The sequence below is a fragment of the Choloepus didactylus genome, chromosome 21 (assembly GCF_015220235.1).
Source record: "Choloepus didactylus isolate mChoDid1 chromosome 21, mChoDid1.pri, whole genome shotgun sequence".
Classification (NCBI taxonomy): Eukaryota; Metazoa; Chordata; class Mammalia; order Pilosa; family Megalonychidae; genus Choloepus; species Choloepus didactylus.
In genome coordinates, this window is record NC_051327.1 from 8,670,961 (window position 1) to 8,693,037 (window position 22,077).

A 22,077-nucleotide genomic window follows, 5' to 3' on the forward strand; every position below is an offset into this window, starting at 1 on the left:
ACTTTTTTCAAAAAGTATTTTATTCATCAATAGAATGTTCTATTAGCATTTGGTGATCTTGTAGAATGTAAATGGATGATTCAGAATTTAGGAAGGGGGTGAGTGAGAGGAATACATGGCTGAACCATAAAGATGTACCTGCCACTTTTAAATTTACTTTTGCATTTTGCATCTGCAATCAAATAAAGTGTAATGCTCAAAGTGCATGAATCACAGAAAAGTAAAGACAAATTTACACTATAAAAATATATTTGGGATAAAACAGGGCTTCAGAAAACATTCTAATGCTGATTTTATCCAAGACAATTGATCACTTATGTGTCAATCTGAAAATTAAAGACAGAGAAAACAAAATAAGAGAAAAATGTGACAAATGGAAGCATTTCATTTTCAAAAATATTTTAAAATATTTTCTGTGAGATTTCTGTTCACTTTCCTATATTTCCACTTGGTATTAATGTTTCCATAATATTTGCAAGATATTTTATATAGTAAGAACATAACTCATAAGGAATATATTTGAAAAATTATGACAATTTGGTATTTGTCACTTCATGTAATATTAAGAAAGCTTCTTATGGTGTAGTTTATTTTTTTATGTATTTATATTAACATTTTGAAGTTTAAGGAATAAACAGAGTAAACATAAATTTTACCATATTCTCCATTTTATCTTGAATTTGTATGCTTTTCTAAGAAAACAAATCTTCATGTCTTAAACTGATCAGTTTTTATGTGATTTTGTATATGTTAGCTGAATGAATGATTGCTTACAAAGTAATTTTCTAACTCCTCTTCCCAAACTGTATAATAACTTTCACAACCCTATTTATTGATAATTAATTCCTTTTCTATGGGTTTGTGATATATCCCCCTAAAATGTATATTTTTATTAAACTATAAACTATGTTCTTGGCATTATACCTTTCCACCAGAACCTTGACCATAAAACACTGCCCCTACCTTATTTTCTAAAATAAGGACACAAGATATTATAGTGCGATTTAACAGTCAAAGTACAAAATTTTCTATATGGTAACCATGGAATATTTGGCATTGTGAAAAGCAATAAGGTATACCATCTCTCTTCTGTTAGTAATTGTGTTATTGTTACCTGGACAGAACTGTATTGTGCCTCTGGCTTGGTACAGTAATCATCAGTGGAAGGAGGACAATTGCAAACTAGAAAAAGATTAAACCTCAACCTGCATGGGAACACATTGGAGATTTCCTTGCATCTTTTTTTTCCATAAGAGTTACTTTTATTTGTTATTTACTTCCCAGGACCAATTAAATCAATCATATCAGCATTTGTCATTTCAGACTAAAACTCACTTTTGAAAAAAAAAAATCAATAACCATCAAAAAAGTATGCTCAGAATTCAAAGTCTGATGTAAATGTTTCACTGCAAAACCTGTTTAAGGACTAAGGAAACAGACTGCAGGGTTAAAATAATACATATTCTGAAGTTTTGTTCCAATGCATCCAGTTGTTCAATTCTTAGAAATACTTTAATGACATTTGTATTACAATCAAAACTATCTTTACAGATGTAGAAAGAAGAGGTAGTTCAGTACATTATAGACTTAGATAAAAACACACTTAAAACTACTAAAGTCAATACAGGCATACCTCATCTTATTGTGCTTTGCAAATATGTTTTTTTACAAATTGAAGGTTTGTGACAACCTTGCCTTGAGCAACTCCATGTGTTCTATTTTCAAACAGGATGTGTTCACGTGATGTCTCTGTGTCACATTTTAATTAAGGTAAGTGCATTTTTTAGACAAAATTCTATTTTACACTTATTAGACCACAGTGTAGTGTAAACATAACTTTTGTATACCCTGGGAAGCCAAAAATTCTGTATGATTCTCTTTATTGTGATGGCATTATGGCAGTGGACTGGAACTGAACCCACAGTATCTCTGAGGTATGCCTTTAATACCAATAAATTTTTTCTTATTTGTTTACTTTGATACTTTGGTTCAATAAGGGATATTTAGCTGAGGAATATACAAAGCAAAGAACAACAATAACAAAACGATGACAATTTTTGCCTCTTTCACTAGCTGTGATTTTAGACAAATCCACCTAAACTTCGGGGTCACAATGTCAACAATAGCATTTACTTTGAAAGACACAACATTGGAAGAAATAAATCTCAATTCATTCTCAAATTATTCCATGAGTATCCTAACGAGACAGGTGGGGACAGTGTGTCCAAGTGTCAGGGTCACTGTCTCTGTGAAGCTTATCACTGTGCACCCTTCTCTATGTCCATTACCATTTAATAGTTACACTCTTATAATATTCACCATGATTAAATATATCCACTATGAATAAACTTTGTTAATTCAACTATGAAATAGTGATAGTAAAATAGATCCTATCTCAGAAACATCATTATGGATCAAAACACATCTTAAAATCAATGAAATATGGTAGGGATTCAGAACTGTCAGTACAAAGAACTATTGAGTCAAGATTTTATTATACATTTTAAATTGAATATTTATAAGCTCACTCAAGGCATGAATACATTTTAATTCATTATTACTTGCATCTCACAACAAAGACAGAAGGTTATTATAGGAAGGAAGAAAGATTAGAAAACTAGAATGTAGCATACGACTGGAGACCCAGGCCTGGGTGCAGTAATTAATAAAAGGAATTGAACAATGGACAAGTTCTTACTCACAGAATGAAGAGGATTATTGTTATCTCAAATGTTTCAGATGATGAAAATAAGTCTGAGAGTTCTGATTCAATAACACTTAAAAACATACACTCTGGGATAGACATAGAAATAGGTGAGGAGAATATATAGGTGAAAGATACATAGTGATCTCCAGGAACCCACATTATAGTTGGAGATAAATCCACAGAAATCAATACACAGATAAGTACAACACAGTGTGGTGTGAGAAGTAAATAAAGAATGGATGATGAACAGAAATAATAACTATCAAATAATATGAACTTGGTATGAAGGAGTTATAAAAAGTTTCCTGCAATGGTTCACATCTCAGCAGTTTTTGGTGGATGAAATAAACCAGGTTGATGACACACTGCACAAATGTGCAGATATGTAGAATTGGGCATTGAATTTTGTACCTCACAAAACACATGTTCAAGTCTTAATCTGCATTTCTGTAGGTGTGTATGCATTTTGAAATAGTATCTTTGAATATGTTCAGGTATGTCAGGGTGTGGACTCATTTATGAATAGCATTTTCAAAGATCCTATTTAGGTCTGACCGAAGATTATAAAGGTGAGCCTTAATCCCTAAGACTGGAAGCAATAGAAATGGGAGAAATTCAGAACAAAGAAGTCAGAAGAAACCAGAAGAAGCCAGAAAGTGTTATCTCCATGTGATGGAGGATTGTCATCCCTAGAACTCCAGGAGAAGCCATGGCCTGTTGATGTCTTACTCTTAGACTTACAGCCTACAATACCATGTGTTACAGTTTTCTAGCTGATAAAAACATAGCATACAATGGCTTGGCTTAAATAACAGGACTTATTGGCTCAAAGTTTAGGCTAGGAGAAATTCAAAATCAATGCACCAGCAAAGTGATGCTTTCTCCTGAAGAACTGGGGACTTCTGGGGCTGACTGCCAGCAAATATGTGTCCTTAGCTTTTTTGTCAAATGACAATGCTAATGACAGTGTTTTCTCCTTTCTATTCCAGTTTCCATTAACCTCCAGCTTCTGACTGTTCCCCATGGTTTTCTGTCTTTGCATCTGAATTTCTTTCTATTTGTATAGGATTTCGATAATATGTTTTCTAAAGCCCAACCTGATTCAATTGGTTCACACCTTTATTGGAGTATCATATTGGAGAGATCTTATTTACAATTTTCAGACCAAGGACATGGCCAAACCGGGCACACAATTCAATTCATCACACTAACAGACAATGAATTCCTGTTGTTTAAGCCAACTGGTGTATTATTTTTCATATCAGCCCTAACTATATATATATATATATATATATATATATATATATATATATCTTGATATTTATGAACCAAAACTTTTTACAGAGAAGTGGAGAGTAATAAGGCTAGTAGAGAAGGACTTGAATGTCATTTTTAGGAACTTGGACATGTACCTGTGTGACTGGATGTCACTCATATTTACAAGCTGGAGAATGATTTTCCTGACAGCTTTCACTTATTTATTTTAATTTAGTTTATATTTATTTAATTTAATTATTTTTGGAATAAGTAATATCTTCACAGGGTCTACTTACTCTCCTTTTCTCTCAGTCATATAAAACATTCCCAGCATATCCTTCTAGAGGTATTTATGCATATTCAGACAAATATATAAAGGTAAGTTGGTTTATTTTGTAAACAGTTATTTATTAACAGTGTAATGGGCAGATATAAGAGGGAAAGTCTGTAGGCAGGAAGACCAATAGGAGGGTATAAAATAGTAAGTATGAAATAATAAAAATATGTTGAAATTATATCACTGGTAAGAAGGCAGAATCAACAACTTGATGGAAACATGGAATGTTAAGGGAATGCAGAATTCTGGATGACTTGGGGAAAATTATATGATAAATTGGAAGCAAAGATGGGATAATGTTGCGAACAGGAGACAATATCTAAATTTGTCAGGGATTTGAGGTGTTGGCAATGACATTATACGCCTTAATAATGCCATTTCTAGACCCAGATGTAGCTTCTGCTAAGGACACTGAGAAATCAAATTGTCGAGACTTGTCATCCTATCTTCAATATAGAGAGAAGAGATGTGTTGCACTTAACATCCTTGGCAGAAGATAAATGAGTAGCAGAGGAACCTGGTTAGTGTGTGGTTAGTGTTAACGAGGGTGTGGTTATGCCTTGAAGAGGCCAAGATCATGGAAGACACTTAGGAAATACTTTTAAGTAAATTAAAAATGTAATTTCTGTTATGATTCCTGAACACAAACATTTTTGGAGACTTTGGGAAGATTACGGAGCACAGGGAGAATGTTTTAAACCTTTAGCTCTGTTTCATCTAAAATGTTTCTAAAACTGCTGTTGTTTGCCTTCAGGAATTACAAGAATCTGGTATTATAGCAGAAAATAGTAGTTAATATGAATTACCTGCTTTGAGGTCTTGGAGAATAAGGCAACAGATTTTCTCTAGGGTCCTGGTGCCACAAGACTGGAAGTTAATACAGGAGTCTTAGCATCTAGCCAAACATGCTCTCGAGAACCAGGAGATTGGCTGCCTTTTATGTGCAGATACTGAGAAAGTATGGATATTCTTTCACGTGTAATGTATCTAGAAGATGCCTTTGATTCAAGCAGTTCTTCAAGGGAGAATTATTTTGGGGAAATTTCCAGCCACTGCAGACATTATATATCTGGATACTTGGGGAATAGAAAGTAAACTCTTTATACCAAGCTTTTATAGAGGACCTGGCTTAGCTTAGCTCCTCAAAGGCAGTGTCCTGAACAATTGTTTCCTGGGAGTGGGAGAAATAGAACAGACTTGACCTGAGAGATTTCAGCAATATATTTCCCTGCTTTGGTGAATTTTTTATTTTTCCAATGGACACATTCCTTTTATGTTTTTTAACTTTCATCTCTTATATCCTTCATTTGATTATAAAGCAAGTTTGAAAATTTCCACATAACACTTCATTGGTGGGCTCAGGTCCAACAAATTAACAATGGCAACAGGATTCCCTTGATGAAATGACAAGCTGTGGCAGATATGAAATAGTAAAAATTAAACCCTGATACAGTATTATCTTTTTACATATAAAAAAAATACACAGTGGGATATTTTCATTCAATAAGATACAATATTTAAGACCAAGAGAGAAGATACAAAACTATTCTATGTAGTCTGATGTATTTTACTGTATAGTAGGAATAAATATATCCAGAACAAAAAGCCTGAGGTGTGTTTCTAGAGAAATCACAGGTTTCTTCGTAGGATTTAAAGCTGAATATTCTGCAGGTACCAGGCAGAAAGAGGATACCTGTGTCATTTAAAACAATCTGGTCATTATAAAATAAAGGTTTTCAATCTATAAACAATAACAAAAATACACAAACCAAATGAAAATGTACTAAAATATAATCATCCATAAAAGCTGTAATTTAATCTGACAGTAAAACACAAGAAGCAATTTTAGTTAGTTTAGTATATTATATATTTTAGCTTTGAAAGCCATAGAAATCAGTTATCCCAGTTGTTTTTCCTATAAAAGACCCATTTTTTCAAAGCATTATGCACAATTTTAATTAGAATATAATGACAGAATATTTCATAATTTTTTAAATATAAAATGAAGTCAATGACTCAGAAAAGTTATCTGCTGTAATGAGTTGAGGGGAAATTTCATAATCTATATCATTACAGATACAAAGTATAATGGTTCAACTTTTTAGTGCTTGACAGGGAAGAATCATGACAAAAAGGTCAGTATGAAATCCTTTGATTATAGTAGCAATATCTAACATTTGAAATGCATCCATGCTCTTTTGTATAATCATATTAGAGTCAAGTATATTTATTTTCACTTCTGTTATAACTGCTATTGCAAAGGAGAAATACTATTGTCTTATTTTCCAAGAGATATACACAGAGCAAATTTTTCTCCAGGGAACTTGTGCAAACCAATATAAGATCTAAATTCTTCACATAATACATAAACAGGAGAAGCCTCTTCAGGTTTATTTTTTGAAGTCTGGAATGCTGGCACTTTCCAATTAGGCAACAGTTCTTCATTCCTGTAATCTGTCTCAGAGCTGCTGCTTTACTGTGGGTTTAGAGCAGCAGACATGATTTCTTTTCAGGCTTCTTCTTTTCCACTATTTCTCGGTCTGACCAGATCATAAAATATCTCACAGCAGTAGATGGTTCAGTGATGAGGGCAAGTTCGATCTATAATATTTGGATAGAAATGCTGAAAGTCCCCAGCCTAGGTTCTTCCTCATCTCTCTGAACTACAGAAAAATCTCATTAACATTGATCTTTGACTTTGCAGAAGATTCTAAAAAGGCACAGTTACACCACTGTCTTGCTAAATTCTGACCCTGTTCTTTGCCAACTACTCGCTCATCTTCCAGGTCACATTTATTGCCCACCAAAATCATTGGAACAGCTTGTGTCCTTAACCCATAAAATCTGTTCCCTCAGGTCCTGTAAGTCATTAAATGTAGACTGAGCTGTAACAGAATATACCAGTGCAAACCCTTGGCCATTCTTCATATATAAATCTCTCATCGCTGTAAATTGTTCTGTCCCTGCTGTATCCAGGATTTCTAGCATACGCTGTTGGCAATCTACTTCAGCTTGTTTTCTGCAGGAATCTTCTATCGTTGGATCATACTTTTCAACAAAAATTCCCTGAACAAATTGAACAGTGCATGGTGTGGTCTGTTTAAATACTGACAATCCCCCCGGTCCGGCGCCTCCTCCACCTCCTCCTCCTCCTCCTCCTCCTCCCTCCTCTCGGCCCCGGATCCTTCTCCGGCTCTGCGCGGCGACGGCGGGCGGCAGCCTCGGGAGTGGCGGCCTGGTGAATTTTTGAAAGAATTTCACAAGGGAGAATAGGAAGGAATTTAAAAAAAATTAATATGAAATGAATGAAACGAGCCTTCTGGAGAAAATAAATAAATAGAAACTGTTCTAAGTAAGAATTTGAAATATTGAAAAAAAATGTTAGGTCAAAAAGAAAAATAAATGGGAAGAAATTATAATGAAGAGTATGTTAGAAACCGTATTAAATGTATTCAAAGATAATACTTTTTTGTTAAACCATATACTGGACATAATTTGGGAAAAAAGAAACCATGATATTAAATCTGCATATTAATTGTAAGCTGAATTCAGACAATAGAGGCATTAAATCTACCAGAATCAAGGAAATCAGGGAGTCTTTTCAACTAGGGTGATTATGAGCACCCCCTACTCAAGGGGTTATTTGATATTTTCTGGAGACTTTTTTTTTCATCGCCATGACTGAATGGGGTGCAGCTAGGGCACTAAAAGAATTTTATAATAGTGAGGCTTGTTGGGAGAAAATAGCCTTCTGATTTGTCCTTAAATTCTTGGATATCTGCACAGATAGTACCACTGAGAGGCCTCATCTTTGTATGGGACCTCAGGCCTTTAATGTTGGAACATCTGGAACACAGTTGTTGGGTTGCAGAACCATAAATGACCTTATCAAAAGTGATAGTCTAGTAGGAGATCTTCATTCTGGGGAATTTGACTAAGGGGATTCTTGGTATATGAAATTCACAGCATTGAAACCAGGAAGGTCCCTGGCTTTTGAGTTGGTGACTCTGAAATTCTGAATTCTGGGCACAAGGTTGCCAGGTTTAGCAAATAAAAATATAATTTACACCCAATTTACTTTGAACTTCAGACAAATAATGAAATCATTTTTCAATATGAGTATGCCCCAGGTAGTATTTGGGATATACCTACCAAAAAATCATTATCCATTCTACAGATGAGTAAATGGAAACCCAAGGAAGTGATGACTTTCCCAATGGCATTAAGATATTAGATAATCAACCTACCACTACAACTCAGACCCCCCAACTCCCAGACATGTACCCTTCTCTCTATGCATCTCATTATAGAGCGAGATAGTAACATTTTTATTTTTCAAAGAGCACATTTTTCCAATGCTTCATTTTGCTAATTCATTTGACTAGTTATAAGAAAACCTTTAGAATATATAAAAAGGGAAATTAACCCAATGAAAAGTAAAATTAAAATTCAATTGGGTGTCCTATATTTTCTCTGACAGCCTTATCTGGGAACCAATTTGAGAAATCTCATGATTCTTTTGGTATCAAAAACTCCTTTATTGTAACTTTTTTTAGTGTGGTGACAATGTAAGATATCATACAGCTTCTTATCAAGTTATACAGGTACAGAATGCCTGTTCTATATACCTTAAAGGGAGAGAAGATAGAGCATTCTAGAAAAGCTATGTAACATTGTCAAAGTTTAATACTTTTATCATACTTAATCCTGAATGGCAACATTTCTTTAAATTCCATTACCCTATGTTTCATGTTGACACAGCTCTTTAGAACCTCTCTGCAACACTAAGCACTTTTCATTGGATTAATTTCCCTATTTATATAGTCTAAAGTTTTCCTTATAACTAGTCAAATGAATTAGCAAAATGAAGCATCGGGAAAATGTGCTCTTTGAAAAATGAAAATGTTACTATCTCGCTCCATAATGAGACTGGCATAGAGAGATGGGTACATGTTTGGGAGTTGGGGGGTCTGAGTTGTAACGGTAGGTTGATTATCTAATATCTTAATGTCATTGGGAAAGTCACCACTTCCTTGGGCTTCCATTTACTCACCTGTAGAATAAAGCAGTTTGATAGATATTCCTTTTTGAAAAACATTAATCAGTTATGACTTTGATGCCTGACTTCCTTGACCAAAAAGAGGAATGCTGAGAAAATGCTAAGCTTCTGTTTAAAATCTTGATTTAATGACATTAAAATGAATATATTTTATTTATATCACAATATATATGCATATCTTTATTATGTTGAAATTTGTTGTAATTACAGAAGTTACATTAGATGCTTCCACTTTTCATTAGTTTGTGTAGGACAGATATAAACAGTTCTTTCATCTTCTTTCTAAACCTCATAAAGTTCAGTGATATTGGAATGTCTTACATGAGGAGTTGATTACGTTACCATCCAAGTTGCTTGATTTAATAATTACTACACTTTCACATCTTTAGAACTACATTTCAGAATTAAGTTTTAGAATTATTGAGAAATTAAAGTTAACTATCAATTTTACTTTTGAAATTTTAGATATTCCTGTCCAGGTACTTGATGCCTATCAGGATTATGAGAGAGGTCTATTTCTAGGTTCTGATTTTTTTTTTTTAAATCCTGATGGTATGTCATTGAGATTAACTGTTTGCATCTTGTACCCTCTACAGAGTTAGTTTTATATTTGATTTTTTACTTTTTTTATTCCACAGAAAATAATAATTATTTTGGGAATTTAAGGTACCCAGTTCCCAGGAGCTTAATTATGGTATACAGTCTTAACTCTGTTCTGTACACATCCTGGTATCTTCAGGACCAGAGAGGAAATGTCTGTCCATCAGGGTGGTTGCTAGAACTAGACTCAAATTACTTGAAAATAGAAATGAATATATTCTCTGAGCAAAAATTATTCTAAAAAGTATGTCTAATTAAGCTCTTCAAAGTGGAGAACTTTTAATAGCCCGTATTCTGTTGCATTTATGGCATAAAATACTTCTATTGGCATTAAAAGATGATGGACGGGAACTTGGGACAATTTCATCTGAACAGCAAAAATTGCATAACCTCTATTAGTGTGAGAAAGAATTCAGACCAAACAAAATGGTATATCTTTTCCTTATTCTTTCCCTCTTCCTGCCCCTTTTTTTCCTTCTTTCAAACCAAGTTTCTTCATGGAATCTAGTAAAAATAACCATGAAGATGCTTCCTAAATATTACCTTAATTTTGAAGATTGAATTAATGTGCCCATGAGCTCGTCATGGGGACCCAGGGACATGTGAACTATCTCTCCTCGAAAAAGGAAATATATTCTTTTGAACTTTCTATTGCATTTACCTCTACTAGGTTTCCTATAATTGGCCTAGAAAATTTGGAAGAAAATATTCTTATTTTCCTCTTTTAGCTCTGGGGCAGGCAAATAACTCATATATTTTTGATTAGGAAGTAGAGAAAACATGATTTCAGGACCACTCTTTTTTCCCTTTTCTTTAAATTTCGCCCAAGATATGGTGAAAATACCAGGTTGTGTGATTTCTAGTCTTCACACAGTTCTCATTGTACACACATTTGAAGTCAGGTACGTACTTCTGCAGTCTAGGATTTCACACTTCCCAACTATAGGATTGCAGAGACCCTCAGCTAAGTAAAGTCATGTTATAGATAGAATGGATTAACAAAAAGTGTATATTATATAGTATCACAATAGGAGTAGCCCTGATTCTTCAGAGCTTATTAAGTTTATCAGGGAACAAGTGTTAATTTCCATGTATCAATAAAGAATGTCATCAAATCTATTTTAAAGCCCATCAAACCACCTAACATAATAGAAAAACTCAATTCTATTGTGGTAATAAGTGTAGAGAAACTCATAAGGCTTTTTTTTGATGCTAAAATTATTTTTGATCAGTGGGTTCTACTGAGGTATTTCACATTTGGAATAATTAAAAAAATGTGTTTTTCTTATAACTCATAAAAACAGTGTTTTATATCAATATATCATTTATCTGAAGTTAATACAAAATCTTCTTTTCTCCATTAGCCTTTTCCTAGGAGATAGGCAAAAAATTTATGTTTTCCCCAATCTGAAATATAGTGGCAAATGGAGAAGGGAAACTGCAGCACTGTGTCAGAGTTCATTCTCCTGGGATTATCAGACCTCCCCGAGCTGAGCGTCTTCCTCTCCCTGGTGTTCCTTCTCATCTGTGGAGTCACAGTGATGGGCAACCTGGGCATGATCACAGTGATCCTGGTCAGCTCTCAGCTTCACATCCCATGTACTTTTTCTTAGTCACTTGTCCTTTATGGATTTCTGCTACTCCACCAGCATTGTGGCTAAGATGCTGGCCAATATAACTTAAGCAAAGACAAAGCTATTTCCTTCCTGAGCTGCATGGTACAATTCTATTTATTTTGTGCTTTTGTAATCACCAAGGTCTTCCTGTTGGCCATGATGGCCTATGACTGCTTTGTGGCCATCTGGTACCCACTGTTGTGCATGGTTATCATGTCCCAGAAGCTCTGTATGGGACTGGTATCTGCCTGCTATCTCTGTGAATGTGTGTTCTCTGATTCACATATGTTTAGCTCTTGAGATCCCATCCTACAGATCAGATGTGATCAACCACTTTTTCCGCAATTTATCCCCTCTTATCTCTTGCCTTCTCTGATATGCTGATGAATGAACTCGTGGTGTACATTGTGACCACTTTGAATGAGTTCATCACCATCATGTTAATCCTCACCTCCTATTTGTTTATTATCACCATCCTGAGCAGCTCTAGAGAGGGAAGGTACAAAGCCTTTTCCACCTGTGCCTCCCACCTCACAGTTGTCATCATCTTCCATGGAATGATCCTTTTCATTTATTGCAGGCCCAGTTTTGACTGCAGTCTGGAAACTGATAAAGTGGCCATGGTGTTCTATACTGTAGTGATTCCCATGCTGAACCCCTGATCTATAGCCTGAGGAACAAGGATGTGAAGGCAGCTCTCAGAAAAATGGTAGGATTCGAATTACTCTTTCAGGGGCTGATTCCTTAGCTGTATTCAGGGTTCCAAATGGGAGATTTGGGAAAGAGATTTTGTTTGGGTGGATGGGGATGAAATGGCAAAGAGGGATGGATTTTAGGAGCTAGGTTCTATGCATCTTTCTTTATTATCCCCTTGCCTTGATTGTTACACAGTATTGGACAGAACATAAGTCAAATGCACCTGCCAGCTTTACTGCTCCTCTCCAACCCCTAAGAGTCTGGAGTGGGTATCCAGGATGGTTTCTAAGTCTCAAGTTTTGGGGTCTAGGCAACACCAATTCTAACCAAGTGCAACTAGTGTGACCTGCCTTTACAACAATGACCCTTCTTATTGAATTGATTTCACTTTTCTTCCAGGAAGTAAATATGCACTTATTTCATATTATTTGCATTTTCTTGAAAACTATGGGCTCAGTTTCCCATGGATTTATGCATATATGCGGGTATTATTTTTTAGGCCTATTTTGGTTATATTCTTTTTTACTACGTTTTCTGCTACAAGGTTTATATTTATCAAGTTTAGAAATGCTCATACCTAAAATGGAGATATACTCTATCATAAAACTATCATGATGATTAAACAAATATTGCATGTTAAATTATTAGTGCTACATATAGTATATTGCAATTGATTAAAGAATTATCTGATATTGTTACCATTGTTTTTACCTTTAAGTTTTTCTCTGTATTGTACTTTCATTCTTCATTACCTGAATAAATCATGTATTTGAATATCCAGAATCTACAGTGCCCTTGTCATTAGGGCTTCAAGAACATACAACATCTCTTTAGTGTGGATAACAATCTGCATGTTTCTCCTTCTGGGATATGGGTGAAATTAGCATAAATACTCATTATTATGCTGTTAGCAAAAAGGCAGTCTGTGCTAGATTGTGCTTCACACAAAGCTTTCAAATTCCAGGTTTCTCTTCCAACCTGATGTCACTTCAGAGGTAATGCCTCCACTTTCCTGAAAATAATGAACTCACACTAATTGCTCTTCCAAAAAGGAACATATCTGATTCTTCTTGAGTTTCCTTAATCATTTTTTTTATTTCATATATATGTAATCCAATCACAATCACCCTATTACTGACAAACTATGGGACAATATGTATCCCCAACTTCCTTGCTAATAGAATCTGTTTCCCTAGAGGTCACCCACACCTCTCCCATTCTCAGTAAGGCTCTGTCTCTGCACTGACTCTGGGTTTGGACAAGTATCAACTGCTATAACCAAGAGTCCTAGTGATTGGTTCTTGAAGGATACTCAACTAGGCTAGTGGGCAAACTGTGGGATTTTGCTGGAAGTACTGGAAAAGGAGAGCTACTTTCTGCTAAGGTCAATTCTCTGGATAGGTTAAAGCAAAACTGTTTGTAGCTCTGTTTGTCAAGAAGAGGAGAGTCTGCCTGAGAATTAAATCATCAAAGAGGAAACAATACTAAGAGTTGATAGAAGATAAGTACTTGAAGGTAATTTTTTTTTGTATAGTTGGATTGTCTGTTAACTGAACTATGTTCAGATTTTTAAGTTATATCAACAATAAATTGCCATTTTTTAAGTCAGTTAAAAGGAGTTTGGCTCTAAAAGACAACTAAAACACCTAGTGATAAATATCTTCCTAATCATAGAATAAAGTTCATGACCCTTGAAGTGGAATTCAAGGCCATTTTATTTTAAAACGAGTATATCTTTGCAGCCATATTGTATTTAATAGGCAACATATTCTCTCTAAATTTCATTTTCACATCTCCAAGCATGACTCACAGTTTCTTATCTTCGTGTGATTACTTAGGTTTTTCCTCTCCCTTCTTTCATTCACTATTCTGTACCTGACAAAATCATTCATGCCCTGCTCACATTATCCAACTCTTCTACTTTGTACTTAGGGTAGTGCCTGGTCCAATATGTACTATATATATATTCATATATATTGGCTGAATGAAGACTTTCAGATCTGTTCTGGCCTTGGATTAACAGAAATCAATTTGGCTACAGTCAAAAATATATCATAGCACATATCAGAGACATTAGCTTCCTTCACAATTGGTTCTCTTTAGACATGGTGGGTGCCAGGATCTTTTTTTCTCTCCCTGGTTAGCTAGATAATTTTTTTGCTTTCTCTCCTAATATCTTATAATATTAGATAACAAATATTAGAACCCAATTTTTTATTTAATAGTCTACCATTTTGAAAGCCAAGATATATTTCTTTGGGGCATTCTCAAGATGTAGAAAGACACATTCCATCATTTCATTTTGCATTTAATCAACTCCTTGAGTAGAGCTTTTAATTGCTCACTCATCTTTACTCTTGGGATTTGAATATCAGAGTTTAGTGCTCAGAGATCTGATATGTGATCATAAAGATAATCTAAACAGTCTCAAAGCAAATGGTAAAAAGGAATTGCATTTTCCTAAGGAACCACATCTTTCCAATGGGAGACAAAAATTTCTTCTATGAACACAGAAGGCATATTGCAAACAGATTCTGATAAATGTTGCAATGAACTTTTTTTTTGTCTCTCTGTGTCAAACTTAATTTTCCCAATAGAAAATGAATTTAGGCTAACCTGGTAAGTAATCTGACAGAATCATAGAATATGAGAGCTGTATTGGGTTTTTTTTTTTTTTTTTAGTTTCATCTGTTTTTTTTTTTTTTTTTTTTCATTTTTATTGAGATTGTTCAGATACCATACAATTATCCAAAGATCCAAAGTGTACAATCACTTGCCCCTGGGTACCCTCATACAGCTGTGCATCCATCACACTTAATTTTTGTTCAATTTTTAGAAACTTTTCATTACTCCAAACAAGAAATAAAGTGAAAGATGAAAAAAGAAAAAAAGAAAAGGAAACTCTAATCCTCCCCTATCCCTAACCAACCCCCCTCAATTGTTGACTCCTAGTATTGATATAGTATGTTTGTTACTGTTTATGAAAAAATGTTGAAATACTACTAACTGTAGTATATAGTTTGTAATAGGTATATAGTTCTTTCCTATATGCCCCTCTATTATTAACTTCTAATTGTATTGTCATACATTTGTTCTGGTTCATGAAGTGATTTCTAGTATCTGTACAGTTGATCATAGACATTGCCCACCATAAAGAATCAGACAATACCACCAATGTCAAGTGTCTAACATGCCTCTCCTATCCCCCCCTCTTATCTGCATTTACCTTAGTATATCACCTTTGTTACATTAAAGGAAGCATAATACAATGATTCTATTAGTTACAGTCTCTAGTTTATGTTGATTGCATCCCTCCTCCAATGCCTCCCCATTTTTAACACCTTGCAAGGTTGACATTTGCTTGTTCTCCCTCGTAAAAGAACATATTTGTACATTTTATCACAATTGTTGAATACTCTAGATTTCACTAAGTTACACAGTCCCAGTCGTTATCTTTCCTCCTTTCTTGTGGTGTCTCACGTGCTCCCCATCTTCCTCTCTCAACCATATTCATAGTTACCTTTGTTCAGTGTACTTACATTGTTGTGCTACCATCTCCCAAAATTGTGTTCCAAACCACACACTCCTGTCTTCTATCACCCTGTAGTGCTCCCTTTAGTATTTCCTGTAGGGCAGGTATCTTGTTCACAAAGTCTCTCATTGTCTGTTTGTCAGAAAATATTTTGAGCTCTCCCTCATATTTGAAGGACAGCTTTGCTGGATACAGGATTCTTGGTTGGTGGTTTTTCTCTTTCAGTATCTTAAATATATCACACCACTTCCTTCTTGCCTCCATGGTTTCTGCTGAGAGATCCACACATATTCTTATTAAGCTTCCTTTGTATGTAATGGATTGCTTTTCTCTTGCTGCTTTCAGGATTCTCTCTTTGTCTTTGACATTTGATAATCTGATTATTAAGTGTCTTGGCGTAGGCCTATTCATATGTCTTCTGTTTGGAGTACGCTGTACTTCTTGGATCTGTAATTTTATGTCTTTCATAAGAGATGGGAAATTTTCATTAATTATTTCCTCTATTATTGCTTCTGCCCCCTTTCCCCTCTCTTCTCCTTCTGGGACACCAATGATACGTACATTATTGTACTTTGTTTCATCTTTGAGTTCCTGGAGACGTTGCTCATATTTTTTCATTCTTTTCTCCATCTGCTCCTTTGCGTGTAGGCTTTCAGGTGTTTTGTTCTCCAGTTCCTGAGTGTTTTCTTCTGCCTCTTGAGATCTGCTGTTGTATGTTTCCATTGTGTCTTTCATCTCTTGTGTTGTGCCTTTCATTTCCATAGATTCTACCAGTAGGTTTTTTGAACTTTTGATTTCTGCCGTATACATGTCCAGTGCTTCCTTTACAGCCTCTATCTCTTTTGCAATATCTTCTCTAAACTTTTTGAATTGATTTAGCATTAGTTGTTTAAATTCCTGTATCTCAGTTGAAGTGTACGTTTGTTCCTTTGACTGGGCCATAACTTTGTTTTTCTTAGTGTAGGTTGTAATTTTCTGTTGTCTAGGCATGGTTTCCTTGTTTATCCAAATCAGGTTTTCCCAGACCAGAACAGGCTCAGGTCCCAGCGGGAAGAAATATTCAGTATCTGGTTTCCCTGCGGGTGTGTCTTAGAAAATTGCTCCACCCTTTGATGCCTCAGGTCACTGTGCTTTTCTGCCCAGCAGATGACGCCTGTTAGCCTATAATTCTTGACTGGTGTGAGGAGGTATGGCCGTGTTCCCCTAGGCTCTGGGGTCTGGTTCTGAATGGAAAGGGCCCCACCCCTTTCCTTCTAGAGAAGACAGACCCCTCAGGTGGAGGTCATTAGCATTTCAATGGTCTTGCTCTCTGCTTGTGCTGTCTCCACCCTTCCCAGAGTCACAGCCCTGGAAACTTAAAATGACTGGGGCTTTCTCCACTGAGCCAAAAAAGAAACAGACAGTCCCCTTCAGACCCAGTCAAGGCGACCCTCCGGCTCTCCCAGGTCAGTCGTCACCCAAAGCCTCTGTCTGTTTTTTGGGGCTGCATACCTGTAGTGAGCAGTTCACACTCGCTACTTAAAACCCCAGTTGGAGCTCAGCTGAGCTGTATTCGCTTGCTGGGAGAGAGCTTCTCTCTGGCACCACGAGGCTTTGCAGCTCGGGCTATGGGGGAGGGGGTCTCCCGACCTGGTTCTGCAGGTTTTACTTACAGATTTTATGCTGTGTTCTTGGGCATTCCTCCCAATTCAGGTTGGTGTATGATGAGTGGATGGTCTCGTTTGTCCCCCCGCAGTTATTCTGGATTATTTACCAGTTGTTTCTGGTTTTTTGTAGTTGTTCCAGGGGGACTGCTTAGCTTCTACTCCTCTCTATGCCGCCATCTTGCCCCTCCTCCTGTATTGGGTTTTAAAGGCTCTTCTCCTTATATTTGCTTATTTTACACAGAGGAAACTGATGTTCTGAAAGGAAACATGCTTGGAATAAAACAGGTCATAAATCCTCAAGGTATTTGTAACAAAAACAAGGAAAACAATCAAGCATATTTAGCATATTTTATTCATAGGGCAACTGTCAGCATTAAGGGACTGATTAGGAATCCAAACAGAAACACAATCCTCCTTAGCTGTTATTTCTTATTTAAAGTTAAGCTGATTTATATAGCAATTGATGCTGACACAGATTTATAGCATATTATTTATTCTACCCTATGGCAATGCACTGATACCAACAGTTGACACACAAGTAATGGAATTGGGAATGAGGTGGGGGCCTGGCCATAAGGAAACAGAAAAAGAAATGTTTTAAAAAAGCAGGGATAGGACTCAATATAGAGAACATGTGGTGGAATGTATCACCTTGCTGAAAGCTTTCAGGAATTTCTCTAACAAGCTGACATTTGCATAGAAGAAGACTAATTGGCTCCTCTTTTGTTTCTTCTTAATCTTTGTTCCTTTCATTGCTGTTTAGCTTCTCATATTTCATTTCTGTATCCTGCAAATTTCTTTCAGTCTCAAAGTTCAGAACTTCCTTGAAAGATCATTACAAGTAATACTTTATATAAATTGTTTAATTGATTTTTCATAACATTTGATTCTGTGATAAGAAATAAAGATTTTTAATGGAAAACCACCTTCAATAAAATGATGGGTGGCCCAGACCCCAAGCTTATTTGAATATTGGTCCTATAGATGAGCCTTCCTTTTTAATGCCTACTTTTCAAGGGTTGTTCTTCACAGTTAGCAAAATAGGATGGCACAACAAAGAAGTACTTCCTTCCACTGTTCACTTTCTGGACACTGGATGTAATTTTATTTCTCTCTTACCTTCACAGCAGTGGCCATTGAAAGTCAGGGTTCTATTGTCATATATGACCTGGTCATTTACCATTTGTTTGTTTAGTTTCAGTATTTATATATCAGGGGTTATAACTTATTCAATCCTTGTTGTTGACCAAGAATCTACTGTGGTTTGATATTATAAAAGGCATTAGTTATACAGTTATGGAAAAAAAGATGTCATTCATACTCTCAAAAATTGTACAGTATAGGAAGAGAGGCAGATAATAAACACAAACAGGTACATAATATAACTATTACAAATTCTAATAAGTGCTCTGAAGAGAATGAACAGGATGCAATGATGGAATAATGAAGGGATTAGTTAGAGTTGGTCAGTAAATCCTCACTGAAGAATTAGTGTTTAAACTGTGGCATGACAATAATAAGAGTGGGGAGATGATCTTCTGTCAAAGAAAATCGCATGTTCAAACGCTCTGAGGGATAGGGCTCATACAGCAGCACTCCACAAAAGCCGTACTCTGGGATGAGGAGTGAGAGCTCAAATCCTGTTGTGTGACACTAGCTGAGCTGTGTTCTGTCAAAGAACTAAGAACAATAGAGGAAAGGAACACCTTCTCCTTTGTTCAAAACCATCTGTCTGCTAACCAAGCCCTAAGCTAGTAGCGTTCATCATTCCAGAGGTGGAAACTTTCTCTTAGAATGTTGATGGAGGCAAGATCTTAGTGTTAGAGGGAGTTTTGGGGACCAGCTGATGGCAGATGAGGGCAAAATGTTTGGGATCAGACTTGATTGGACATGGGGAAAATGGTAAAGAGGCTAGGACAACAGTCTAGGGCTGAGGTGAAGGAGGAATAGCCAAGTGTGGTGGGGACTGGACTGATTGGACAGAGATGGGATGTTTTAATTGTGGAATTGGTAATGCATTAGATGTGGTAAAAAAGACTGTTGAAAAAATTATGGATGAAGTTCAGGTTTAGAATTCAGCAACTGGCTTGATGGTGGTGCCATTTAATATAGAAACCAAAAACCAGTAGCTTTAAGGAATAAGGGACATTAAATACAGCAGATTAGTTTTAAAAATGCAGGATTGCACCACTGCAATATTTGATAACTTATGCTTTGTAGCACACCAACTGTAAACGTGCCAACTTGCTATCAGGGTGCCCAACTGAATTTAGTACTACTGCTCCATTTATTTTCATCCTTTTTTGTGGTTAGATTCTATTGGTTATTAATATTGTCATAATTATTACTCTGTAATAACTCCAACAAAATTCAAGAGCACTGCAGAGAAATGGAGATAGAAAATGGCACTGTGAAAACTCAATTCTTTCTCCTGGGACTTAGTGACTACCCAGAACTTCAGAGTTTCCTTTCTGCTCTGTTTTTTCCCCATCTACTCTGTGACACTTCCTACCTGCACACCCCTATGTACTTTTTCCTCTGCATATTGTCCTCCATATGTGCATGCTCTTCTTCTGTCATTGCTCCAAAATTACTTACAGACTTGGTTTCTTATGAGAAGACCATTTCTTATGTTGGATGTGCTGCACAATTATCTTTTATCTGTCCTTTAGTTGATATAGAATATTTCCTTTTGGCTGCCATAGCTGATGACCGGTGAATAGCAATATGCAACCCATTGTTTTATACCATTATTATGTCCAAGAGGATTTGTTGCCAGCTTGCAAATTGGAGCATTTCTGAGGTGCACTGTGAGCTGAATTTTTCACACTACTAAGAACTTCCATCTGTCTTTCTGCTCCAAAGATTAACCATTCCTTTGTACTATCTCCCTTTTGTTCTTTCTATCCTGCACTGAAACTTACCTGCATAACATAGTCCTGGTGGTCTTTGCTAGTTTGGTTGAAGCTATCTGCCCTCTAACAGTTCTTCTCTCTTATGTCTACACCATCACAGCCATCTTCGAGACAGGCTCTGCTGAGGGAAGAAGGAAAGGCTTCTCCACTGGTGCTTCCCTCCTGACGGTAGTCGCTGTACACCACGGTGCCCTAATCTTCATTTATCTGCAACTAAGCACAGATCACTCACGAGATATTGACGAAGTGCCTCTGTGTTCTGTACAATGATTATGCATACTTTGAATCCTCGAATTTACATGCTGTCCTAGGAACAAAAATGTCAAAAATGCCTTTAGAAAGATGATCACTCTAAAACTGCTTTCTTAGGAAAGGATGAAATTGGACCTGGAAGACTTTCAACAACGTCTATTCCTTGTAAGGTTAGAATTGATAGAAAAGTCAGTTTAATGTGAATGTTCCCAAATCTGCAGGTAATAAGGCCTCAATTACAGAATGGAGCCAGTCAGGGAACTAGTACCCCAGTCAGGGAACTCCGGCATCACTTATATTATGGCTCTTTATGACTTTAAAGTTGAAATTTTAGATATTTACTTCAGGTGCAGTTTTATCCTTCATTTTATCTCCTGTATTTAATATTCTTACTCATTATCTCTTCTCACCTTAACCTTGCATCAAAATTAATCCTAATATTGGGTAAACCATTGTCATATTATAATCCTTTTTTGGGAAAGAAAATAAAAACAATTCACTGAGTATTTTTCTAATCAATTATTTGCTTGTGTGTACATATGTGCACATTGTAGCATAGTATTCCAAATTCTACTCATGATAAGAAGTACTGCTTAAATAGTAACACTACATGATTTTTTCTGAATTCTCTTTTAATTTTCAGATAACTTGTATTCTGAACCTCACTAGAATCTTAGGTGTGCTTCTTCTAAGACCCTCAGCATTTCTGCCATACATTGTAGCCTTTTGGGTCTGTTATCTATCACACTAATAGATTTATTCATTATTCCTTATTAATTATTCATTATTTGATCCCTTCCTTTTTTATTACAGGATACTCCCCAGTATAGATACTGAATGAATTTGTATGAAATAAACATGACTAAGTTTACTATTGATTGTTTTAAATTTAGACTATATGCCACTAACAGGTAGAAACTCTTTCTTTCTTTCGCAGTATTTTTGGTTCATTCTCAAGTGTGGCACTCTATACATAAGGGACATAAAAGAGGTCGTACCTGGAATAATTTAATATTCTTCCTTGGCTTAAAGCTGAGAAAATAATTTATCTGCACAGAGCCCAGTTTGCTATACATTGGTGCTTCATGGGTTGCGCAACACAACAGCATTAATTCTGGAATGATTCTTGCCCTGATCACTTTCTTTGATTCCTCCAAACTCTTTGATGTCTGGTTGATTACTGTCTCCCACAAAAGCAAATCTATTCAAATCTATTGGGATTAAAGCTGCTCATTTTGTTGAATTTTCAGCAAAATTCTAGCCATAAATATTTTCTATATATTTTAAAATTTTTGGTCTATTGGTTACATAGCTATAACCAAATATTTGCAGATGATTTTTCTGCACAATGTATAAAGCCATGGATTTTCTAAACATTGTGACAATTTTATGTCAATTAGCAATAACCCATTGATTAATAATTTGTATATGCAAAGATGTTTCTAATTGGGAGGGACTTT

General features: G+C 35.7%; 2 pseudogenes; one reads left to right on the forward strand and one right to left on the reverse strand.

The window, feature by feature from the left end:
- Positions 1-6,964: 6,964 nt before the first annotated feature.
- Positions 6,965-10,562, reverse strand: LOC119518098 (annotated as a pseudogene).
- Positions 10,563-19,839: 9,277 nt separating this feature from the next.
- On the forward strand, positions 19,840-20,734 carry LOC119517547 (annotated as a pseudogene).
- The last annotated feature ends 1,343 nt before the right edge of the window (positions 20,735-22,077 follow it).